Below are 23,930 nucleotides of genomic sequence, written 5' to 3' on the forward strand. Positions count from 1 at the left end.
GACAAGAGAAGATATCACAGATACTAACCAGAGCTAGAGCAGCATGCGCAGAAAAGCAAAATATCAGGCAGTTTTGGGCAATAAGACTGATATGATTACAATGTGATTGAGTTCTCCACAATGGAGATAGATGACCATTTACTTTCTCCATTTATCTACCCAGATCTGCACTTTACATTTCAAGAAGCTGAAACTCTTGCATCATCTCATTTATCTAAGCCACCAAAAGCAGCACAAAATCCACGTGGGAAAAAAAAATGTGGCCCTGGGATATATGTTGAGCAGTTTTTCAGTAAATCTTATTTATTTCCTCTGAGCCCTCAATATCTAAAGCTTTTATGTATTCATTATCAGCAACATGTCGAGTAATGTGATAACTTGACAAGGTTCTATTGAAGCAGCTTAGTGGGACAAACAGTACTTTTGCTGCCTGATAAGAAAACATTCAGAAAGGTCATATCCTCTGTTGTATTCCCTGTCTCTCTGGGCAGCATCAGTTTGGCTTTTTCTGCAAACTAAAGTTTCAAAATATTCCTGGTAAAAGTGAGTGAAAAGCAGTTTGGCTCATTAGCACAATGTTGATCAGTTGCTCTTAATGTTCCTGTTACGTTCTCAAAAGTGGGTATTAAAATAAAAATCCTTGCCAAAAAGTTAACCGCATTGACTAGGGATGATTATGAAATGAGTAGCTGGTCAATTCAGCATAACTGTTAGACCTGGGCTATAATGGTGGTATCCCACTGACTGACTCCTGGAACAGCAGAACAGACCCCACCTTGCCTGCTCGCCTTGCTCCCCCACATCAGTTGCTACGTGCTGTAGAAAGTCAAATCAGATTTAGAACCAAAACATGCACCCTGACTGCCAGACTTGCATTTATACAGGTAGCAAGGACTAACTCTATTTTGAAAGTCTTGTGATGTTAGAGACCTACAGAGCTTGTTCTGTGCCACTTATTTTGCAGGAAAAAGGTGTGGCCAGATTTCACTGACATCCAGAGATCATCTATTGCCTGAACAGATAGTGCTTGGGGCCATCTCAGTACAAAGACGACAAACAGCAATGCTCAAGCCCTTGATAAGCCTCACAACTAGAGGTTTACAAAAAGACACTCCAGAGCCACGTTTGTCACATGTTCTCCTTAGCTGCAGTTTCTGTGACTCCAAGGTGAGCTTGGTCAGACCAAAGGAATTCTTGCTATTCAGGTAAATGAACACAAGAGTACAGCCCAGCCACCCCCGTTATGGGGGGTGTAACACCACTAGTTACAAATAAGCTGCTTTGGACTTATTATTCTACTTTGGGAATAGACTGTATGATATAATGTATGATATTATAAGGGATATGGGGACACATTCAGTTTGTCGTGTAACTTAAAGCACAAGTATTTTTTTAAAAAAAGCAACTATGAAAGGCAATTTCTTTGAACAGTAGTTTCTAAGTAGTTAAGAGTCTTCCGTACTTTCCAACATGTCATACTGCTTATTTCATTAAACAAATTTAGCTGATTGGGTCATCTTTATCATTACCTTCCTTGGTCACTTATTTTACCTTGTGCATGCAGAGTTCTTTCAAGTGTTTCACATACAGAAAAATACAAATGTCATTATTGGACTTTATTAGATAAAATGTTACCTTTTGGTGAATTTGAGTAAAAACAACAGTCTGATTGTAAATCTGGATCACAGCTGGGTGCCACGAGCAAAATAGTGAAATGAATAATAGGAGGAAAGGAAAAAACAACACTATTAGACAAATTAAAGAATCATCATTTACATAAACACCTGCTCATAGTTAAATCTTTTGAAAGACAATCATTTTAAATCGTGGTAAATACTGCAACTCGGTTTGTTAATGCTCAAATACACTTGTTTTTTTCCCCTCACTCAGAATGCTGTTGGGATCAGAATCAGCAGATTAAAGAGTCACTGTCAACTGTTCTGCCCAAGGGAAGATTTTCCTTGTGCTGACATGAGGGGCTGCACTTGAAAAAATGAGAGAAGTGGGGGGGTGAACACCCATAACAATCATTTTTCTAATTCTGATTGAAAATCAGCCTGGCCATCAGTTCTTGGTTTATTTTTATTAAGACTCACTTGATGACAGAAGCCTAATTACTCTTCCTATTAACACCTTCTTTAAGTAAAACTGAAGTTTAATTCTTGGATACAGTCAGCAAATGACAGCAGATTCAAGATGGAGAGTGAAACCCTGCCCTTAGTTTGCCATGTCAAGACATCTACAGCCACAACTACGAGACAGTTAATCAGAGGTATCATCTCAGGTACCGTGGCAGCTTCTGCACGCAATCAAAAGCTGCTTTCACACCAAGGTACAGCACCACATGAGCTGTAACTGAAGACAGAGTGCCACTGTGCACAGCAGGGGGTGGGGGAGCTGGTAGGAGAATTGTCCTGTATTTTATTGGCAAATAATGATTTTATTGGATCAGAGGACAAATTTGGGCTCAATGTGAAGTTGCTATGCTTCTTTTGAAGATGAAAGGAAATGAATCTGACTTTGACTTTGTGCCTGGCCCTTTTTACAGCATCTCACCAGGATGCCTAGGACTTCAAGAATACGTAGATTCTAACTTAGCCAGAAATCTTGCATCAGGGCTTACCACTGATCTTAAGACTTAAACTATCTGGCTTTTCAGCAACTTCATCTGTGGTCCTGTTGTGATAGTTACCTACTGCCTATTTTTAAAAATAAAACTAAAAAAAAAAAAAAAAAAGAGGAGCTTAATAATAGACAATTAAAATCTTCATAACAAGGGTCTTATAAGCGTACACACAGTTCTTATTCAGTCTCTGTATGTTCCAGTGTTCATACTGGGGAAAAGAAGAAAACAGGACAAACTATCCTTCCATTGATAACACATAATTTTATCACTTGCAGAATCCTTGCATGCAACAGAAGACAGATCTTAACTCTTAGCGTCTGAGCAGCTATTCTGCAAGACACAGTTGCTTAGTTCATCGTACATTCTCTCTTGCTTAACAAGACGCAGACTCACTTGAAACTTTTCCTAACAAAAAAGGAGAGGTCAGAGACCAGTGTCCAAATTTAAACTGCTAAAATGTTAATTTGGGATTGAAACTGTTAATAAACCATATCAAAGGCAGTTATAATCACATGAGAAAGTCTAATTAAATGAAAAGGTTTTCACAGGGAGTGTGTCTTTGACCTGTTTGTTCGAAGTTAAGACTGGTGATTGAAGTGTCACTGCAGGGATTCCAGGATTTGAAAGCTTTGGGATTCCCCTCTGGCCACCTTTGATTCTTACTAGATTCCCTACCTCATGCAAAAACATCACAGAGGGAGATCTCCAACCTCCAGGCCTGAACGCAGCTTTACTTCGAAGCTGCTCTGCCATGCCGCACACTTAGAAAAAGTAGCCTGGAGCAGAGGACACAGGACACAGTGGTAGGCAGCTTCCGCCATGGACATCTCTAAGGACCAACTCCTAAGCACCTATGCCTCTTCCCTGCCAAGACTCCTTTCTGAGTTCCGCTTGCATTGGGAGATGCCTGCTATCAGCCCACGCTGATAGCAGCCCACGCTGCTGTGGTGCAGAAAGCTCCCAGAGAAGAGTTTTGTTTCCAAGCACAGTAACTTACAGCAGCTTTTGCTTCATACACTGCTCTCCCCCAGAGCATTTCCCATTCAGAGCAATGAATAGTCCTTCCCAGAGCACAGATCCTCCAGAATGAAGGAGCTATGAGGACAGGAGGGAGAGAGACTTGTCCTGAGCACTACTCAGTTTGGATACACTTTCAAGATGCAACAGCAGGCCACCGGAAGCTAGACTGGAAAGGAGATTCTGTAAAGGGAAAGGTAAATGACTGGAATGTTAAGTCTGCCGCACATAGTAACTTCTTGAAGCAGAAATGTGTTCCCACCTTAATTTCCCAAAAGGTTGTCAGAAAACCCAATATTTGCTTAACCTAGAAGTTTGACTCCCTGCTACCTGCCCCATGCCTTATAATGTTTTAAGCATATGGCAGGCTCCATCTATGTAGAAGGTTCTTATTGAATTTGTACAGCTCAAGAAAAAGGTAAGGTGATGCAAATGGATTCAATTTCCCTTCAAGAAAGTTTATGGACAATGTAAATCACCTGCAAGACCCTGAAGATGTTTTGTTGCTTTAAACAACTACATCTAAATTAGAGACAGTCTCAGATTTAACTGAGTTCTTGAGCAGAGTCCTCAGCATGGATCAATCAGTCCTGCTTCACCAATCCCAGCATTTGCATTGAAACCTTTATGTTAAGGGACAGAAACCCTAAAGCACAGTCACCCATCTTCTTAAGAGTTATGGCGCCTTCTCTGTAGATCAACTGTCTTAATATGTTTGTACAGCAGCTAGCATGCCCAGGCTATGACCTTGACTAGGATCCCTACACCATTAGAAATAAAAATGATGTTAGGAGGCTCTGGAAATAACATTATTCTACTTAAGGTTAGGAATAATTTAACCTCCTGGAAATGAGTTCAGATACGCAATTCTTAAACAGCAGAGTGGGAAGAAGTCATGCACTGTAAAACACGCTGTAGGTAAAACCTGCCTCCTGAGTTCCAGCAGGAGAAACAGCAGAGTCCTGAGACAGAGCTAGGCTGGGAGGAGAGTGCCTACGCACAAAGGTTCCAGTTGTAAAGCAAACCTCACTCAGTCCTTCTTGGTGAAAAGCTTATACAGATGGGGTGCAAGCAGGCGCACTTCTCTGTGTATTTGATGTTTTGTAGGGTGTATCTCAAGGAATACAAAACATGAAGTTTTCTGAACATGTGAATTAAGAACCTCAGGGAGCAGAAGAAATATCGATTCAACACAGTATGCTGTTCAGTACAGAAAAGTACAGGAGATAATCATCAAGGGTAGCTGCTTTCAAATGTGCATGAAACCCCAGGGCAGGACTTTCAGGATCTGTTAGCAAAGTTTGTAAGTGCTCAAACAATTGTGTCGTTCATTTTAAAATGGCTTTACAATATTTAATTATGACTAATGTAGAAAGGGCTGAACACCTTCAACTTGACCAAGTGCAATGCAGGTCCTGCAAGACACTGATTGATAGAATCAGGTCGAGCCTCACTTTATAAAAGCGGTTGAAGAGCTAAGAGATTTTTTTTGTTTGTTTTGAAATGAGCAAGGGCTGTTTGGTTTGTAGCAAGGAGGAAAGGTTTCTTTTATTACTTGTTTCTAAAGCAAGAGCTATGTTAGAGACAAAAATCTCAACCAGAATTTTAAAAAATGAGTCTAGCTCAACCTTTTGTGACCTATGTTAGAAATCAATTTGCTCTTTCTCTCCAGAAACTCTAAGGAGATGATTTTTGATGACTAGCCTCCAGTTTGACAGATTTCTAATAGCATGTGACTGTCAGGCCATTTCACATGTATGTTTTTACATGTATGTTTCTTGGGGAGGAAAAGTGAAATGAGAGAGTGATGGAAACCTGAAGAAAGGGAGAAGGTTGATGATGGGCTGAACAGAGGAATTAAGGCAAACTATTCAATTTCTATCTTTAAGCTATTTTTCAGCAGGATCTAAACAACAATTTTTTAGGTTTTTTCATTTTTGCATTATTCAGAAATAAGTAGAAACAAAAACTGGTTGCGAATCATATACAGCAAACTTCATTTTAAAATGGTTCATAAGAAGTTTCAAGCATGTGAAAACAGAAGCTTGGCAGAGTAGCCAAAAAAACCTCAATCACAGTAATCATTTTAAAATAGCAGACTTAATTCCATGCACTCCCTATAAAACACACAAAAATCTGGATCTCTCTGAAAGAATAACCACTATTATCATGAAAGTTTAAAAAAATGTTCTCCCCTCTCAGTAGTTACTGTAGAAGTCAGTGTAAAGCTAGGATTTCTAAAGTCGTTTAAACTTCAGAGAAAGAAAAGATGAGGAAAACGCACTGAGGTAGTCGCATGATACCCCAAGATCCACACACACCAACAGGAAATCATAATCAATTTTCAAGCAGAATCCTATACGGATTTCTAACAATGACAGAACAAGCTCTGAGTGCCCAATCTACTTTTAAAAATTGAATTAGATATGCCAAAAAGCTGTGAGGAAAATTCCAGGCCTCCATATCTCCTCACTTATGGATCAATAGAGCATTCATGAATCCAACTTTCTGCAACGGCAAGGATCTGAGCATTCTACGTTATTACTGTACTGTAGTTCATTTAATGCTGCAACTATAGTTCATTTAATGCTGTGTTGGCTTCTCTTGCATTTTCCGTATATAAAAGTTAAGTATCCACCACAAAAATGAATCATCTAAACTCCAGGTAAAAGCTACCACAGTATGAAAGTAGAGATCATGCTGTGAAAATGATATCAAATGTTATATAAAAAGAGCTATCCTATTGAAAGTGTTTGTGGTTTGTAGTTTACCTCCTGTTAGCGGCTCTCTGTATTGATTTCAAAAACCTGTTCAGAAAGCTAAACTCAGAATTTTTATAAAAGTATTAGAAGAGTGCAGGCTGTTAGGATCTTTCCATAAGTGAAAAAGCAATATATATTAAATACATGTACACACAAACTACATTAGAAGAACATTAAGGTCTCAAAGCAAAGCACTCAGAAGTTTTAAGATGTCATAATTAAGATCGCCTGCCCACCCCGTGCATGTCCAAGATGATACACTGTTCGACTGCACAACAACCTCTTCCCCAGATGATCCTGACATCATTCATCCCAAACCATTACTTGGAATTTCTCCTGAGCGGTGGAGACTGCCTGCCTACACAATCTTCATACACTCATTGCAGAGACCAGGAAATGAGAGAGAAATAAGGCAAGGGACTAAGCCAAGGAATGTACTGTGGTAGGGTTAACTCTCTTTAGTTCTGCCCTTGCAGATTACAGCTAGTCTTCACCACTGGTTCCTATAAAATCTCAGGCAAGTCATTTGCGCTCACCTTCTCACAGATTTCATTATTTGTACATGCTTCCTGTGTCCTCAGATAGAGTACCCGAGCAAGAGGTCCATATCATAGAAGACTCTGTACCCAACAGCTGCAAACTGGAGCCAGTGGTCAGCCTGGTTTGAACACATAGCATGACTTACACTGGAGAGCCAAGAAAACATCAGCATTTTGAAAATAAATGTTATTGTTTGCAAAACAGGTAATAATGAAAAACTCTCAAGGAAATGAGTAATTCTGTGTTCAGTCTTGGTCTTGAGCAGTATACAGTAAGGCAAGCCTGGGCCTACCCGTGACACAGTAAGAATAAAACAACTTAAAGCTGCACTCATTCAGCAAACACCTTCTACTTAGTGCACAGAACGATGCAGGGGTCCATGGGAAAAAGCAGTGTGTGACCATGTAATTAGAGACAGTATCAAAATGTATACACGCAAGGGGGCCCAATTAAGGCTTCACGGACAGCATTATTCTTTTTTCTTTTTCAGCGCTTGGTTTTATTGCAACGTTCACGGTTTTGTCCCCTTTTATCTATAATTTCATAGGTTGTTAAAAAAAAATACAGAAGGGGAGAGAAAAAGAAAGCCTGAAAAAAATCTATTGTGTGGAATGACACTGATACTGAAATACAGCACTGGCGCTTCATGATCCATAGGAGAGGCTTTGGCCACGTGAGCGGTAAAAGCAAGGGTAGCCTCCACACGGAGCAGGCTGAAGGGAGGGCTGAGAGGCACACAGGTTTCCCAGGCACCTGCTGCGGCACAGGGAAGCAGGGTGCTATATATCTTGGCTTTCCCTCTCAGGTCTAGAGACAAATGACCTTTGGTCATCATCTACTACCTTCCATTACACATACTTTTCTCTCATGTTCTTTCCCACCCCTAGTCCTTGCCTTATGCCAATATTTTTGCAAATGCAACCCTAAACTCCTCCAGTCCAAGCTTCCCATCGCAGCCTTCTATTTAGCAATGTGGTCTATGGCTTGTTCAGATTTACCGTGGTAGTATTTACTCCCCTTCTTACTCCTATTTGTTAGTTTCAGTCTCTCTCCTACACATTACCCTCAGGTTCCACATCCTACCTCTTTTCTTTCTGTCTCCTACCCCAACCCATATCCACACTCCTCCAATTTCCCTGTCATCTCTTATGCCAATGGCAGCATTTCTCATCCTTATTTCCACATGAGCTCTTTCTTGCTCACTTTCAGGTCCCAGTCCTAGCCAAGACCTTTTACAGCTCCTCAGCTCTGCAGTCAAGTATGTTTTCCTCCTCCTTGGTCTGAACAACAGTAAAGAGAACCCCGAAACCCAAGAGTACCTCTTCACTTTCAGCCTTGCTGGCCTGCGCTGCGCTCAGAGCAGGGAGCTGGCTTCCTTGCCTCAGCATCCCCAGCAGGATGCTGCACTGTGCCAGGCAGGCATACACTTGAACTTCCAGTGCTTGATGCCACAGTTGCCTAAAAACTTAAGAAAAGTAATCCCGGACAAGATTTTGCTCAATTCCTGCAATATTGTGCTTGGCATGTGCTGTACAGACTATAATTTCAGAGAATTCAGCTACTACCAAATCTTTATTGATCAAGTGAAAAAACAGATTTTTTCAGTCTTTTCCCTAATGGGTTTTCACTAGAATAGCAAAAGATAATGGTCCCACAAAATTTTTTAGATTGAGGCTAGATTGTGATGGGTCTTATCAAACATATACAAGAACACACAAAGTGTACTTTGCCTTCTTTTTTTCTGTAAAGAATAGGAATTTTTTTTTCAATTTCGAACAGACAGAAGTGGGCTGATGCAGGCATCCAGAACAGAAAATGTCAGCACAGATAGAGCTGAAATAAGAAACTCCGAGTAAGGTTTTAAATAGGTCACTTTTGACAATATTAACTGTTATGCCATTAGCTTCTTCTATTGTACATATAAATGGAGAGGCGGGGAGAGCGGGGGGAAGAGCTTGTATAGGCATTTATAGACCTGCATAAGAAAAAAACAAAGTACCTCAGCTAGGTACCAAAAACTTATATTTGACATGACTTAGACTTGGCCAGAAATCCATGTGGTTCATCACATCAGTTCAATATGCAGGTCAATGCTCAATATACCAGCTTGAAGCCCAAGCACCACCTTTAGCTTGCACTGTGAAAAACATTATTGGGTTTCTAAGTAGTAAAGAACACTGGACAAGGATACTTGTGAACTCACATCATAAATATAAACTAATTTCAGTTATCAAAAATGAAGGAACCAAGAAAACAGGTTACTTCTATGCATACAAAGACCCAGAATATGCAAGTGCTTACTTGATCACTCTGCAGCCAGATGATCACTGGTATTTACACATGTATCTGAGATACTCAAGAGACCCCACATGGCCTTGCTTCTGAGTATAAAAATGACAATTGCTGTAGTGGCAGACAAACACATACAGCACGTATGAGCTATTCAGTTTCTATGCGAGGCCACAGCTGCAGCAGCTGCCTTGGCCATGAGAAGCCGGGATATCAGCTGCACATTGGTGGGACAATGCTGAGTGGAGCAAAGAGGAAAACCTGCAGAAAATAAGATGCAAATTCACAAGAGCATTCAGGTCACTATTCATGGTGAAAGAGCTGGGCTAAATCAACACTCCACTTGCACAAATGCTGGAGTAAGCTATTGTGATAGGACAGCAAAATTAACAATGTTGATTCATATAAGAAGCTAAACCAAATGAAGCAGTGTAGCTTCTGTGCAGAAACAGACCTTAAGCATTTAAGAAAAACAGCTAAGCACAATGATGTGATCTTTACCAAATAAGACAGACAAAAAAGCTGCAGCTAAATGCTGGAAATTTTCTGTATGTCAAACGCACGCCCCAGAAACAGGCTCCCCTTCACTCCTAGGATCTGCCTACAAGAATTGTACGTGCTTTTTCCCAGTCTATCTATTCATTCTACCTCTCACCTACCCAGCAAGGTCCCATAGCTAGCCAGGGACACTACCTCCAGTGAGCCCTCTGCTCCCCTGAGAAACTATGATCCAGACAGCAGCTACCATGGTTACATGACTGGACCTGGGAGCCACCACTCCTTACCTTGCTGTTTCATCACACTACAAGAGAGCCAAGTGCTTAAATAAAAAGGAAAAGGTCATTCATTTCCATTGGAGTAAATTACAGAGTACTTAGAGAGCCTTCATAATGCCCAAATATTTTATATATTACCCAGCCAGTACTCTGAATGTTTCCTGTATTAGAAAGTAAGACACATACAGCTATGCTTAGAGCACTGGCAGAGTATACATACAAATGCCAAATGTACACCTACAACACTAACGCCATTGTCCAAAACAACCGTTTCTTAAGGAAAGCTATTAGGAGTTTTTCTGCTTGGAGAAATTAGCTATCACATCCTTGAAAGACCAGTATTTACTTACGTCCACATCTTATCATGTGAAAAATCACTTCTCTGCCCCTTCCACATGTTGGAAACACCAAAATTGCTCAGCTGCTTCAATTATTTCTACTTTTAGCTTTCAAGTCGTACTTCAGGCTTTTATATGAAGATGAACAAATTGGCATCTCACCTTACTGAAGCCTGAAACCCTCTGCTCCTCTGAAGAATTTGTCCCCCAAAGTGTTCTTCAAGCATGCCTAATATCTCCTAAAAATCAGATTCCCCAGTAAATGCAGTATACAGGGAGACAAATTCATCCCCGGAAGCCAGAAATCAAATGAAGCACGATGAGGATTCAAATAGGAGAAAGCCTGCAGAGGAGGCCGGACTGAATGCGAGCAGAAACAGTGTCATCCACGAAGGTGGAAGGCTGCGTGCTGAGTTGCTATGATTCAGTGCTCCATACGACCTGTGAATTTGCAAAGGAAACTAGAACTACACAAGAACTTTATACAGATACGTTCATAGACATAAGGTTTGATACAGGGATAACTCAGTTCAGCAGAGTATCAGCAGGGATTTTTTTTCCACTCTGCAGTTAGTGCACTTCTCAATCTTTGACGCTACCGCAGTGTTTAGCAGCGCCGTGTGTCTGCAGAAGACAGGAGCATTGAGGAAAAAGCAACGTGCACAATAGCATCAGGTAATGCAGACGCTAAAGGAAACAGTGTTTTATCCGGTTAGCCACTAAGTGGAGCTACTAAGTAAGAAAGGTAAACGAAACTTTTGTTTTGATTCTTAAATCACCTTTGATGATATTGGAAACTGTTTAAATCCCCACTCAAAAAGTAAAAGCTTGAAGTGTCAAAGTATCAAAGTAATACCTCTAGTTGTCCTGGTCACACACTTCTATACTGGATTACCTGCAGTGTCTTGCTGTACTTAATAATTAGTTGAATGATTTTAACTCACAAGGAATCCTTTTATTCCTGTTGATTCCCAATCCTACTTCCAGTAATTGAGCTGTGTTGTGCCCCACTGTGCATACCTACAAGAGCATGACCATGACTATCACTGTTATGAGAACTTTACTACAGATGAAGCTCTACAGAAGAAGTCTCTGGAAAGCAGTTGGAGTTGCTCACTGGAAGGTCAAGAGATTAAGTGTTAAAAAGTGGGACTGCCCAGCCATTGAGCTGTTGAAAATGCCACAATGCTTTCTGACCAGAACTAGCAACTCTGCTACATATAGGGGATAGGCTGAGTTTTTCCCTGGCTGTCACTGTGAAATTATCAAATGGAGCTTCAGAGGAATCCATTTTGTTCATCTGTCTTCCAGGCTGGTAAGAGAGGCAGAGAGCTGGTATCAATGTATTACACAGGGTGATATCACACAGCCTTCTCTCTGTCAATCCCAACGCAGAAAGCACTGTCATCCAAGCCCAGTGTGAAGGAGAGAGCTCTACCATTGCTGAAGCTCAGTTCTGGAAGCTGTACCCAAATCCAGGTCCCATGGGAGTGGGCTCTCACAGTTCCTCTAGCAGCTGCGTGGAGATCCCTTCACCTTGCTCCCTACACAGACAGTGGACTGAAACCACTTACTTCATGCCCAGCGTTCATCTGTGCTCATGATACATTCTGCAGAGTTTTATTACAATGTCCTCTACACGGGGCTGCATTTTAGGCCTATTTTGAAAACTCTACTTTTGCAGAAAAAAAAAAATATCTATCAAGTGCCATTTCTTAGACTCGTCATGCTTTAGTAGATCTATGATCTATTGTAGTGTTTCCACAGCACCATAAGATACTTGATGCTTTTGCCTAAACACCGAAGAACTGGGGAACTTGGAGGTGTTCTCTCCATTTCCCGCAGCCATGCAGCCATCACTAGTTGCATCTCTCTTACCATGAGGTGTGCAGGTAGAGCATTCTTAATGAGTAGCGCTCAGCGCTATAACAGACCCTGTCTCTTGGCTAGAATAGGCAAAGAACGTTGATCCTCTTGGAAAGCTACAAGTCTCTTGTATTTACAGAGAAGTTGGGTCTTAAGGGAAATTGCATTTTTCTAGTGGAGGGAATGCAGTACTCGGAGAGGCTTAATTTCATATATAATGAGGACATTTAGAAGCACTTCATTCAGATACGCTGAAAGGAAGGAGTAATAAGTGAAGAGTCACACATGGGCCTAGTTCAGAGCACAATGAAATCAGTTATCACTGCTAACAAATCGCACTGTTAAGACAACATCAGGGATTATGGTCATTACCTCTTCCAGGAATGAGTTGAAGGAATGTCTCCATCTCCCATAGTCAGTATGAAGATGATGTAAGAACTGAGCCTGACTCAATGTCAAGGACCAAATTAAGGTGGACTATTTAATTAGAAACTCAGTTCTTTAAGTACAGTTCTAAACAGAATATTTAGGGATGTGAATCTAGCTATTTATCATGGGATCTTGATTAGTCATACAATAAACTAGCTTAATACTTTGTGATTTCCGTATGCACTAGCTCATGACAAGGCATTCATGTTGTGACTCAGCCAAAGAACATCTGCAGTGCGTGTGAACAGACAGAAATGCAAAATAAGTGGCCTCTCCTCATTCTCACTTCAGGTGGGAACAGGAGGAGAGTTCATGAAATAATTTGCTAAACATATTCCCAAGTTTTGGGATTGGACTTGGCTGCAATGCACAAAGGAGTATGTTTTTCTGTAATTATGCAGTGCTCCAGTAATGCCAGATCATTTATAAAAGCCCTAACTGGAATTACCAGATAGTTCATTGAAACTATTGTCTCTTCAAAGCTATTGTAGCACAATCTTCTACTGATTAATTGCACAGAGCAAGACTTTTGACTTTTAACATCTTTCTGGAACATTCCCCCACAGTATTGCCATCAGTTCCACGAGATGCTAGCAATTTGGTTCATGAAACATGGTGAAGTTAAAAGCTTCTTTCATCAAGATAGTTCTGTTAAAATTAAGTCGTGTGGTTCCCAAACATTAAAAAAAAAAAAAAAAAAAGAAGATATTTCTCAATAGAGCTTTGTAATCTTTTCAAATACTAGAAGGTCACTTATGTTTTCAAGGCCGTTTAGCAAGGTCAGGTTGTAATGAGCTGCAACTACTTTATTTGTGATTTGTGGCTCTGAGGGATTAATTGTCCCCACTCTGTCTCATCCACAATCTAAGGCCGAATTGTCAAAATGATCCATGGCTTTCGTCCCCAGGCCCATGGTTTCATTATTAAGGTGCGTTCTAATCGATAGTAGCATTTTTAACATTTTGCCCCTTACGTTTTATCAATCCTTATTATCTAATGACCAATACTGAACTGGCACAAGGTTTTTCAGAAACACACTGACAGATTACAACAGGCAGTCACATGCATTTGTAATTAGACTTCATTACCATTATAAGTGCTGAATGGGAGCAGAATTGAAAGGCAGAAGGAATGCACCCAGTTCGCAGGGCTGGTCCCATTTCTTAGAGCCCTGCATGAGTCTGCCTTAATTTAAAAAAAACAAAACAAAACAAAAAAAAAAAACAACTCATCAACAAGCAACAAAAATTTGGGATCTTTTTCAGGTTAATATGTTCACTTTATTCCACTCCACTGTCCTAAGTGATATAAGAAGCTTTGAGAACTAGACCAGCTGTCTATAAATTATTAAGTTTTGTTTTGACAAAGAAATTACCCGCTGCAAAACAAAGCAATTCTGTTACATTTAGTGACCTTAAATTTGATTATTTGAATTACTTTGATTCTTTGTCACAGTTTAATCTGTTCTCACCTTGATGAGGTAAATACAAACATTAATTTTCTTTTTCCCCTCTGCTGGAATCTGGAACTTTGACAGATAATACTGCATCTCCACATCTAAAAATCACTACTGGTTTAGAAAGAAAGCTGAGGGGACAGATCCTCAGGTGGCATAAACTGGCCTAATTCCACTGAAGTCAATGGAAATACACTAATTTACATGTGCTAAACATCTGGCCCAATAGTGGTCATTAACAGAATATTGCCCAAGAGTAACATTTTCCAGGCTACAGAAGAACTAAAATAGTTATTTTAAATTCTATAGCATTCATTCTCCCTCCTTTTCTGTGAGAAGGGAGGCCTGGGCTATCTAATGAAACTGCATGCTCCGGGCCTTCTGGCTTTCTTATTCAGGGAACGTGGCCACCTTTCCAACCTGACCTTGTCAAAGCAAGCAGCTTCCATCTCTGGAAAGCATGTCAAACTGCAGGCTACACACAAACACATGCAAGAATTTCACTAGGAACAAAGCGTGACGCTTAGCATTTCACTGACAAACTCGGAGCATGCAGTGATTTAGAACTGCAGCTAAATCTGGACAACACTTAGTCGTATGGTTTAGTTTGAGGTAGTCCTGCAAGAAGCTGGGAGTTGGACTCGATGATCCTTATAGGTCCCTTCCAGCTTGAGATATTCTATGCTTCTGTTCTATGATTAAAAAAAAAAAACCAATCAATATTAGGTCCAAACTGAATTTTCAAACCCAAATCTGAATGAAGTACTAGTTTGTTAATTCTGAAAATACAAAATCATTGCTGGCTTCAAAAAGCCTGGAATGTTATTTACCAAGCTTTCAAATTTGGTATTTTTGTGAGGGTCTGGTCTGTATGCTTTCAATCCTTATGATCATTTTAGAGTCTACTGTTGTATTTCCTTTTTCCAAAGAACTTCCAGAGCTGGTTGGGAAGAAAATCTCCTAAACAAACTTAGTCTGCACACGCTCAGACTAGAGGAAGGGCTGGCATGACTCTCTTGATCTCAGCAGAGACTTAGCCATAAATTCAAATACTGGTATCTTAATTGCTGATCAATGCAGGCAAGAAAGAAGTGTTACAAAGACTTGGATGACATAGGTGACTGGCATCTCATTTCCTATCATGAATCAGCTCTACCGAAAAAAATATCACCAACACTGTTTTTCAGCTATCCTAGCACATTAGTGGATAAATAACTCGTTCAGACAGACTATTTCAAAGGCCCAGCAGTATTTTCTTTAAGACGATGGACAGCAAAGGCTTCAGCTAAAGCAAAGGGAGACACTTTTGCCTGTGGCACTTCCGACTTTAAAAGGATACTACAATTGTATGAAGTTTTGCTCTTAAAATCTGTCCTGTTTGTACTATATGTGGCTATGGGCTCATTTTCTCCAGTCCAAGGTGAAGTGTTCTGTATATAGAATTGTATACATGACTATATGAATACATACATAAAACTTTTGAAATATGTAGTGAAGTCCTACAAAAAGTTTCTGTGTTAAAGGACTGATAGCTTGGGCTTATGCTACTTCTGTTTGATGAAGACCACTCCACTAAGAAGCACCTAACTTTTCTTGTCTGGCAATGCCGGAAGGTGAGAAAGAGACTGACCATTTTCCTGGAGAACAAACTGATTCTGCTCACCTCTCACCGTTATTCTCAGATAAGTCCAACAAATTGGAAACACTTGTAACACTCATGTAATGTAAGCAAACTTTTCTGCTTTGCAGAACAGGCCATAAATATATTTCAGTGCTAAAATTCTCTAGACCCCACCACACCATTTACTAGTCAAAGTGTTTATCGCAAGGGCTTCCTGAATGACACGGACACGTTTCACAACCCACACTGTACCTATGGATGAGGAATTGATCCTCCCTTATTACAAACAGCAAAGGTGGTCAAGAGCTCTAGCCAGCACTAGATTATATTTGTCAGGTAGATAGCTTAGAGGTCATTAAATGCCTAAAACATCTATTTTTAAAGGAATTACTGCTCTTCCCAGCCAAAAACTTGTTTCTGTTTTGTATCGACAGTGTTTGCCCGTTTCCATTTCCCTCATTATAGGCAGTTATATCCAGCTATTGAGGCCTTTATTTAACATCATGGCAACGCACAGCAAAATTTTGCAGTACCTGCAGCAGCAACCTTATACAGAAATTAAGCAATGATGTTCAAGAAAAAAGTTGCAATAAATCAACTTTGCATTCAGAGTTTTTCCCAGAATATGTTGGTGTTTGTTTTTTTCAAAGCTCACTTGGAAATATATTTTAGACACATGTTAATGAAAAAAATCCACAAATCCAGTAAGACGGGGAGAAGGAAAAGCAAAACCAAGGTAAGTGGTGTTTGAAGCAAAACAAAATGTGTTCGGTAAGTTAATAATACTAGAAGTTCACTTTATATTGCATTCCCTTTATGAGGCACAAAAGGCAATACTATACAGAGAACGTCCAGCCATCGCAGCTGGCAATATGAGTTTTGAAGACCATTTTGGGTAAAGATAACCAAGTGTACTGACAAAGATGTCTGTCTTTTAAAGAAGTAATTTGCTAAGCAGAGAGAATGAGATATGACAGTTAGTACCCATGCAGTAAGGTGACTTTTATCAGTCCTTATAAATTCACCCCTGGCCTCCTAAGCTTTGCCTACATCAGCAAGAAAAGCTACCCACCAGGAACAGACCTGTAGACTGCAACATGTTCTGAGGCCCTGACACCCACCTGGGTGTGATGGGCCTTTCACTTCCAGGACTTCCTTACTTCCCAAAGCAGGGCAAGTGAGAACCGAAGTTCACTTTTCACCTGAAGTAAAACACTAATGTAAATGTACTCTTGGAGAAAATTATGAGACTCAGAAGGAAAACTGTCATCATTTAAATACTGCCTTCACTAGAATGACTAATATCAGCAGCTGTATGTCCTTCTATTTCACTTCTTGTTTCTTCAAGAAAATTTCCATTGTGTTTGAGTCACTTTCTGTTACTAATGACAGAATTTGAATTCAACGAGAACAAGGTAATTAGGCCAGCAGCCATGCTGTATGCAATTTTTCCAGGGTAACCTTGTCAAGTCTGAACATTCAATTTCTACACACGGAATACTCTTACTGCTAAATGTAAGGCATATCCTTTGCTATAAACTGATAGAGATAAATCCACTTAAAGAAGGAAAGAGTTTTAAAAGGAATTTATGGGAAAATAATCACATGCAGTCACTGAATACACACAGAAGAATAAAAAAAAAATAAAAATCCATCAACAGAACATTGGGCAACACCAAAAAAAGACCAGACTTTCTGGTGAATCCAACAGCAATGAGTATTTTCTCAAAATGACGAATATTCTACCTCTTGGAGGGTCCACAACAAAGATGTACTTTTCCTAGTGATGTCACAGCCTCCTTAATAGGCTAATCATGTCATAATTCCTGTGAGGGCAAAAATGACCATGCCCTTGCATCAAGAGAGTTACTCAAACTACCCTTTCAATAGCCTGAGAAATTTCACTAGATATCAGGCCCTGAAACACCACTTAAACCCCATGCAAATACATATTATTTTGAAAGCATAACAGTCCTGTGATTATTCTGCAATTGAATTCAGGAAGATGCTCAGTAAAACTCAGAATATAGACCTTTTCTGGCCGTGGTAGTCCTGGAAGAAGGCCATCAAGACTGCCACTATGTTGAAATTCAGAGTAGCTAGAAAGGTTCCACTATGAGTTTCCATATAAACATTTTGCAAGTAAATAAGTTATGCTCCAAGTGAACAGAGTCAAAAATAGGTATATAAAATTACTTGCCAGCCATTCCAATCTAGGGAAGACAATTTCTGATTTTTAGTTAAGGTAAAATGCTTCTCTGCCCTCTTGAAACAATTATCTCACTCCCTCAGTTTTCACTTACATTAAAAGTAATGTTCCTATTTCAACAGTCTTACCTGCCTCCAGATTGCAAATAGTAAAGATCACAAAACTACAGGGAAGTTTGCCCTTTCACAACATTAATATACTCAGTTTATTCAGTTTTGTTCATCTTTCTGATGAAGGATTTCCCCCATTAATTAAGATGACTGCTCATGGGAAGAAATAGATTCAATAACAGAAATTAGAGGGTCAGACTGTATTTCAGCTGTTTGTCTATGCAGTCAAAAGGTGCCTTATAACAGCAATATTATTACATACATGTATTAAAGTCAAGCTTTTATCTGTTCCTAAGGGTTTTACACAGAAGAGGCTGAATTCTATTCTGGTTCTCTTTGTGGCTGTTCATTTCCAATGAAGAGAGATGACAGGAGTGAGGAACAGTCTTCAAAGATTATTTCTGAGGACTTAACACAGGGCTAATTAAAAAGTTATTGTAGGTGAAGCAGCCCACTGTACGGAGATGATTCTGTTGAGCATTTTTACTAACGCAAGACTTCCCCACTGAAGTTCAGGACTTACTTTGTCAACTTGTACACACAATATTGATCAGCAGCATGCATGCATCTCCCAGCACATGCTCAAAACTACCTCATTCCTGAATTATTCAAAGAGGGATATGAGTATTATTCAACATGCTCGGTTAAATTTAAATTATACAAACGTTTATCAATGTTGTCTGTTTAGAGATCCTACCATTACTGCTGAGGTCAGCGCACAAATCCAGTTCAAAGCATGAAGCCTGCCTTCTATGCATTTTCCTCTTGTTTTCTTGGTAAATTACAAGCAGCTAAACTCATACACATATTTCTCCATAAAAGCTTTTGACATGACAGGTAATATTGAGCAATGTTTAAATAAGAAGGGACTTAGCTTGCAGACATAGGAGCAAGAGAAGGTGCAAATTTGTAATTTCCAGAGTTGTAAAAGTTTAAGCTTTCTTCCTATATGTCTGCTTGGAATTATTTTATTAAGAAGAAAAAAAAAAATCCTCTGGTACCTTCAAGATACTAGGACAATCTATGTTCTATTTTTAGAATTTGTCAAAACATGAAAAAAATAATAAAAAATGATGAAGGAGGGTTACAAGTATGTTGAACCATTGAGACACTTTGTCACATCTATGACTGAGAGAAAATTCAGAACAGTCTGTAACTGAAAACATCAGCTCAGGTATAAATTCACTGAACCAGTATGACCTCAAGCACAAAGTTCTAATTATTATATGCTTGGCAGGTTCTCTGAACAACAGAAAATATAAAAGACATCGTAGATACTACTGGGACTTTTTCCGTCCTCCCATATCTGGGGATTTCTGGCAGAAGCAAAAAGCTTTCTTGCTCCTGTTACGTTCAAATCGGTTTGTATTTACAGTAGTCCAGCATGAAAAGTATCCTGTGACCTAAAAGGTTGAAAATAATCTATCACAGTACAGCTGAATGCTCAGGCTATTTCCTTTTTAAGCAAAGGTCTTCTGATCATTCTTGTTTTTCTGATTTGTAAACTACACACAACTGCAACTTTTCTCTAAATATTTTCATAACATTATATCCTTCGTGGATTAACTGCATTAATAGCAAGTGTTACATAAAATAGCATGACCATTCATTCTCATATCCTTCTCAATTTTAAAATTTTTTCTAAATGGAAGTGTTTTCTGAAATACAGCAAGGATTTTGATTACAAATGTAGTTAGGAGTTCAATTTCACAGACATTCTCCAAGATCAGTCTTTAAAAAAAAAAAAAAAAAAAAAAAAACTTTACCAGCTTTTAAAAAAACCCTCCCTCTTCTCCCTCTCACTTCCACTATTGCTTATTGAGCTAACAGAGTAGCCAATATTTATCTACACTCTGAAACACAACAAATGGGGAAATTTGGGCAACACACAATAGACAGTCATCTGCTTTTGAAAAAGTCCCACAGCAACTTTTAACACTCAATAGAATAAAATAAAATAAACCTTCATTTTTAAGATTCCACAGGAAAAAACATCAGGATTTTTTTTCCCCCCAATTAAAATAAAGCTACCTACTACCAATGAAATCTAAAAAGGAAACAAAACCCTAAAATCATCATTGGGATCATTCTGCTTGGGGACCCCCAGAATTTCTCAGTTGCCTCCAGAAACAGCCCCACTGCAGTACCCGAGGGACCTGTTACTCAACACTAGTACTGCTGGCAGAGCCTGTCCTTATTAACAGATGGTGAGATTCATCTAACCTAGCTTCAGACATCAAAAGATTAGACATTTAATTCTGAGTTTGTCACTGTAGGCTTTTCTGCACTCAATGGAGAGAAACAGGCATCTCCAGGGGCCAATTCGTCCGACCTGCCTATTTTAGGCTGAGATGAATCACTCTCTGAAGGTGCCCATTTTTCCTCAATTGACTGTAAAGTGAATGAAGGGTGACTTCCCCAGACTTCAATATCTACCTTTCTGATATCTTGGTGAAGACATCTGAATTTCACCCACAATTTTCAGAGCTCAAACCCAGTATCTCTGACAAATTAGCAGTCTTAAGTATCTGTTCCTTGAAACTGAAATTTTCACACCAAACTCCCAGATAATATTTCAGTTGACTTTCACAATCCCGTCCCTTCTAAAAGCACTGCCTTTGTTTTAATGTTGTAGTTTCAAGTCAATAAATTAACACAATTGAAAAACTAAAAAGGCAAAAATGATTTTGACTGCTGCGGTAATGCTGCTTTGGTTTGTTCTGTCCTATTCAGAGCCGACTTTCACAAGACAACTTTTCTGAATTCTTCAGTGAAACACTTTCAGTACAAATACTTTTGTTATTATAAACGAAAATGCAACAAGCATCTCTCATCAGTAACTATATTTTTCTGCCCAACAATCTGACATGAAATTTCAATTTTTAGTTTTAAGCCTTCATAACTTCATAGCAACACAGAAATTAAGTACAGGACACCATCGAAAGAGAGAGAAGTTGTTCCATGCATCTCCCTTTCGTAACAGAGGTCTTCCAGCTATGCATTTTTTCCCATGGGATAAGCTAATGTTACAAATTCAGAAAGGTCCTTCAATTATTATTTTTGGACAGATGATCCATTAGAGCACCATTCACCATTAGCACTGTACTCACGGATATAGTCTATACCTTAAGGCTAAACCAGCCCTCAGATGGAATCTAATCCATGATCCATCAGCATCTAACTTAACCGACAGTCCTATATGTTTTTCCTTTAATGACAAATTCTTACCATATATGTCTTTTTCCACCGATGTATTCCCATCTCTCTCTCTCACTAGATCTAGCAACATTGTTTCTGTAATACATAAACATAAAATGTTCTTTAAGTATTATATTACCACCTTGTTTACTTAATGTATATTTTGGTTGGGTTTTTTTTGTTTTTTAAAAAAAGTTGTAGTTAACAAAATAAGTACTAGAAGAGCAGTTAAAATTACATACAAGAAAAACAAAATGGGGAAAACAAAAAGAAAACTAAGATGAAATACTCTATTTACTACTAACTAGAGCTCCTTTATAAGCTTGCTCATTTTTAATGTATCACAACTATTATCACTAAATAAAAGAAAATAAGTTTTGGAACATGACCAGCTAAAACAATCAAAAAATTAATGTTTCATTCAACTCTACCCAATTTATTTCAGTCTGCCTAACCTACAATATCCCTCTATACTGTGTTACTACGGTGCAATCTATTTGCTCAAAAACGTGCCTACAGCAGTCAGTCAAGTTATTAGGTATCTGATTACTGATCTTCTTGCAGTCACCCTGTGGCACATCCTCCTCTCCTGCTCACACAAAAGCAGAATCCAAAGCCCAGCGTGCACAAAGCTGTGAGTAATGCTAGCTCTAGACGTCTAACTGAAATTGGACCTGTCATCTACCAATTCCTATTCACTTCCTGAATTTTAGCACATTTAAAATACTGTTTTGCTTAACTACCTGCAATCAGATGGTACACTTAACAGTACTTTTAGGGAAGCACTCTACAATTTTTTTGTCATGATTCATAATAAAAGTCCCACAAAGGAATGTATTTAAGCACAGGCTCAGCTGAAAGTCCATGGTTGATCTTAAATGGGAAGAGCATGGTGTTTTTCTCAACAACAAATACACCTAATACTCTACAGACATATCTAAAACATAAATCACTAACAATTTCATTCCCAAGCAAGTGTTTTATTTAGCTGGCTGCATGGTTATGGGAAATCACTTAGAAGTTAGGAGACCAGCCAGAACAAAATAAACTCTTCATTTACCTGGATAGTGAAAACATCTCCTGTTACATAGAAGGCAGTGTGGTCAAGCACCATTCCACAGCGCAGCCTTCAAAGCAGTCAGAGCCCTCCCTGAGGAGGAGGTACAGCAGCCTCTGATTGTCAAGGTGGTACCTGTACTAACTCTGAGCAACAGGCTCCGGCCAGTCTCAAAAGTGATTAGACACTGTATCACCTATTCAGCAGATCACTTATAATAATAATGATGTCTGTGCTCCTTAACAGACCTATCGGCCAAATTCAACCTGTTCACATCAGACCAAGGTCTGAAGAAACCATATCTGAAGAGTTAAAATGGCGCGAGCTCTTGAAAAAACACTTACATAAAGTTTGATTCCTCACTGTATCTTAAAGAGTCACCTCAATTTTGGGAACCCAAGTCTGAAAGAGCCAACAAGAAGAGAGGCAGAAGCAGACAGCTGTTCCCCAGCAAGGGCCCTGTAGACTAAGTCTGCCAGGGGTCAGCAGAAGCAGATGGATAACAGTTACTAGGTTGTAACTGTATATCCCACAATAAACTATAGTAGATCGGAAGTGTACACCGATTAAGGTTGCCAAAATAAAGTGAACAACTGAACTTGATAAAACTGCTCCTTTGTCTGTGGTTTCGTATTCCTACATGTTCCCAAATCCCTCATCTCTGTTCTCTCTTGGAAAAGTGTTATATTCTCTAATATGGACCATCAAACATTTTTCTTAGGAAAAGCAGCAGCTATTTTGTTCATAGTTCTATTTTTATAGATGAGTTTAGGTTTGATTCCCCTTCACACTCTCTATACAACAGTAGTTAATGGCCTACAAATTTAAATTTAAAAAATCCCCAAATGTATTGTGTTTGTATTACACACGGCAAAAAAATAAAGACTATGTGTCTGGAGGACGGGGGCAAGATGCAAGAATTACTTTTCAAGTGCAGTAAAAATAATAATAATTCTGCCATTATGCTGAGACCTTTCACAGCAGGACAAGTTTTTATTACCAAGATATAAAGTCCTGAAAAAGTAGATTTATAGGGGGCATGGTGACACTAATTAGAAATCCTTATGAGTGTCCATAGAGCACGACTTAAAGGCATTGACTGAGTCCGCAAAATTAATCATGGGCATTTGGAAACAGTTACCCACATGCTACTGGTTTGGTGAAAGTCAATCAAATTTTAGGAGCAGGTATCTATTTATCCCTGTAAAGCTCTTCATTTTGGGTTACTGAGGACAGAAAAGAGGAGGCAGTATCTGCCCAGGTATACATGTCCTGTAAATCACACCACTTGGAACCCTGGCTCTCGCAGTAAAATAAAATGCCTTGATATAAAATTAATAGCAACTCAGAGAAAATACTACTTCTGATGGGTGTTGGGAGGTACTGGCACAAATGAGCTAATGGTCTCTGTTAAATTTCTAAAAGAAAAAGGTCAAAAGCAATTCGTCCCCAGTCCCCACCTTCTCTCCCAGTCCAAACTGCTTTCATGTCGGCAATACCTTAACAAAGGTAAAGATGTGAAATAAAATTTGGCCCCACTGAGATCAGTAACAAAGTTTCCACTGAACTTGCTGGAGAGAGGATTTCACTTGTGGAGAGTAAAATATCATCTTAAATCAAGGTTTGGTCCCCCTTG

At 39.2% G+C, this 23,930-nt stretch overlaps 1 long non-coding RNA gene across 1 annotated transcript in view; it reads right to left on the bottom strand.

The window, feature by feature from the left end:
• Positions 1–23,930, bottom strand: part of LOC141742652 (uncharacterized) — an 84,776-nt gene that overhangs the window by 44,776 nt on the left and 16,070 nt on the right. The window contains exon 2 of the long non-coding RNA XR_012586800.1: positions 21,268–21,333. This is a non-coding gene — a long non-coding RNA (uncharacterized LOC141742652). The remainder of the gene's footprint in view (positions 1–21,267; positions 21,334–23,930) is intronic.

Source organism: Larus michahellis, chromosome 4, assembly GCF_964199755.1.
Source record: "Larus michahellis chromosome 4, bLarMic1.1, whole genome shotgun sequence".
In the NCBI taxonomy this organism is placed as follows: Eukaryota; Metazoa; Chordata; class Aves; order Charadriiformes; family Laridae; genus Larus; species Larus michahellis.